This window comes from Amblyomma americanum, chromosome 6 (assembly GCF_052857255.1).
Source record: "Amblyomma americanum isolate KBUSLIRL-KWMA chromosome 6, ASM5285725v1, whole genome shotgun sequence".
Lineage (NCBI taxonomy): Eukaryota > Metazoa > Arthropoda > Arachnida > Ixodida > Ixodidae > Amblyomma > Amblyomma americanum.
This window is the reverse complement of record NC_135502.1, coordinates 125,291,487-125,294,617: the sequence shown is the minus strand read 5'-3', so window position 1 is coordinate 125,294,617 and position 3,131 is coordinate 125,291,487. Positions and strand designations below refer to the sequence as shown.

Below are 3,131 nucleotides of genomic sequence, written 5' to 3'. Positions count from 1 at the left end.
CTCTGTATCAGAAATACTGGTAAACCATCATTGTAGAGCACAATGTTTTTAAAGGGATAAATGAACATATAGGTTGTTTTCGAGGACACATATGCATACCAGGCAACAGGTGTGCAATGTCAAAGCACGTTTATGTTAACAGCAGCTGCGTCAAGAGCTACATCAGTGACTATATTTTGTACAAGTCTACAGTTCCGGTAATTATAAGCTGAGGCACTGCTGGGAAGTGCATGTAGAGTTTCATGCATTTATAAACCTAGCTGCAAGCCTATATTGAAAATATTTTTCTAAATAGGCAGCTAAGATATGCATCACTGAAAAAGAATAACTACCATAAACGGATCAGGAGGGATGACACAGCCGAAGGCAGGAAGCACGCATGGCCCAATAGATGCTGGCCGCTGGCAACTGCAAATAAATACATCCAGAGCAACAGCTGTCAGTGGCTGTAGCCACGTCACGAATGACAAGAGAGGAAATCGTCTACTGCTTTAAAAACTAAACTTAGACGTAATATAAGTAAATAAAAAACCATTGAGCTAGCCCATGACAAAACAAATGAACAGATTTTATGTAATGCACCCATATACATTCTTTGAGAAGAGTCACAATGACTGTTATAACCACACTGAAAGATGAGCTGGCTGAAATACCGCACACCAATTTGAATATAGGATGTGCAGGTTTTCATTAATTCCTATCATGGTGCCTTGCACCAATGTCTAGGTATTAAATTGAAAGTTGCAACCAGTCTGCCTTGGTTAAATGAGAAGAGAGAATGGAAAAAAGCATGCCTTCACTAGCAAGAAACTTGATACCTCACAGCACAGCTTGGCATCATAGAAAAATTGCTAGCGCATTTAACAAATCTGCATACAATTAAAAGCTGCACAAATTTGTCGACTGGCAATGCAAGTAAAGGGAAGAGAAACAAAAAAGACCAAAGAACACTCGTGAGTGCGGCGAAGGGAGGTCTGTGGGTAGGATCCCGTGCCTGGGAAGAGTTCCGAGCTCGGAGAATCGCCGGCACCACAGCTGATGGCACGCAACCAAGAATAAATAACAAAGCGAAAATAAGTCACAAGAAAACCATCGACAATGGCGATCGACTTGAATGCGGGCCGCAAAAGCGAGGGATATAGCAAAAAGGTAGAAATCCTAAATAATTGTGCAGTTGCATCTCCGTCAGCTTGCAGTGCTCAGAAGGAGAGGAAGCATCAACGTTTACAGCTCAGGAGACGCAAGATTGATCTAACTATGGCATAACACTGCCTCAAATCCTGTTCCACTGTGGAAGCACAGACAAGTTTACAAATGACAAGGCGATGAATATGAACTAGCCATTCGCATGCGATCACTGTCTTAAAATTTAGTATGGTGCATATTAAGGCACAAGCACTAATCCGATGAGTACTAACCCTGAGCAAAATAGTGCGGTGTCTGATCGCAGCTGGCCTAGCGCGAGCGCTCCGCCGTGCGGCACTTCTCGCTCATCGTCTTCTACGCAGTGCAAATCCATGCTTTTGCACCGAGTGTCGAAGCGCCAGCAAGCGAAAGTTTAACTCTGTTGTGATATCTGGTGCCATTTTTATTTACCACGGCACGCGAGTAATAAATGCACATAAAGACAATGAGAACAACACTTGTCATGCAGGATATAGGCCCCGCTTTTTTGGCGCCGCATTATAGCTGCGGCAACCGCAGGCGGACTGCCTCCACTCACATCCCTATATAGCCGCATACAAATAGCGCGTGTGAATACAGATCATTAGCAAAGAAACGCAGAGCGGGACTAACTGGCCATGCGATTCATCCAGGCTTAGTAAAACTGCGCAGGAGTCTTCGTTCCCCTAACAGATGCAAAGACGTCGCAGCACTCTTTCTTCATGGCTTACCCGTTGAAACTCGCCAAAGTTGACAGGCCGAAATCCTGGTCGTTGGCTTCCAAAACACACTCCTGCTCACCTTCCTATTGAATGAGTTCTTCACACGTGTCCGACGTACAACTGCTCAAGCAATGCCTCAAAGAGGCAAATAATACAAAATACGACGTGTCGGTTGCGCTGCAATGGCGCCGACGGCTGCGCTTTCGTGTCGGTGAAAAGTTGCAACCGACAAAAAAATTTGTTTTTGAAACCATGAATACTTATAATATTTTCACAACAAAGACATTGCATTTATTTTAAATTATTTTTAGATTATTTAAGTTACTAAAGCGCTTTCAGTTACTTTTTCTGGTATGTCGTTTGTAGAAGCTGCGATCCTGTGATCCCCTGAAGTGACCCGGATGCCCTAGCAGACGACGGAGCAGACGACGGTGTTGACAGAATGCAATTTCGTTTGATGCCAGATAAAATCACTAAGTTACGACAAAAACAGCGAAGAAAAGCGCCGTATCTCAAGCTGGCGAATATCGTGGATAAGTTGAACGCAATTGGCACGATGGAGAGTAGCTGCTATGCATTAATTTGCGCGACACTGGCACGCTCACCGGAGATCATGAAACTTATCAGCTTAATTGGTGACCAGTACAAGCGGAGTGCTTTGATATCAACTGCGTTACGAAACTACGTCGATACTTGCGTCTCACTTTAGCTAATATGCAACAGCGGCTAGCACTCGCCGCATCCTGATCGCGTGTAGTTTAACAAGCAAGAGCCCACTAGCGCATCGAAGCAGGCGTGTTTTCGAGTTCGTATCGTTACGATAAATACGAGTTGTTTCGGCACGTACTGGAATTGAAGTTCTCAGCCTGTGCGTCACGGACGGTGACGATGGCGTCGCGGACGATCTTAACTAAGACTCGCCGCAAAGCAGCCGATAACCCAAGCATATGTGCGTTAACGGTTGTTCACCAGTAGTGCAAACGTGGGCATAAAGTATCGCTCAGTCGCAGCGCCAGTCGCTCGCTTCTCAATTTTCCAGCCTTCCGAGTGAAGGTCGCAAGCTGTTGAGCCAATCAGTGAGCCAGCGGGAGTGAGCGAGGCGAGCTTTCGGGAACGACGCCGCCCGCGGGCGCGCCGGGCAACGAACTACGCGCTACCCCCTGGCTGCCCTAGTCGTCGCTAAGCCTAGCCGGTTTCGCATCGATGCAGCAGCTGAGTGCACTTCGAAACTGGCTAGCGCTGAGG

At 46.2% G+C, this 3,131-nt stretch overlaps 1 long non-coding RNA gene across 1 annotated transcript; it reads right to left on the bottom strand.

Moving 5' to 3' along the window:
- Positions 1-329: 329 nt before the first annotated feature.
- On the bottom strand, positions 330-1,843 carry LOC144094976 (uncharacterized). Its single transcript, XR_013306642.1, has 3 exons — positions 1,798-1,843; positions 942-1,035; positions 330-408 (listed from the first exon to the last, which is right to left on the bottom strand). It is a non-coding gene; the product is annotated as an uncharacterized LOC144094976 (long non-coding RNA).
- Between the last annotated feature and the right edge of the window lie 1,288 nt (positions 1,844-3,131).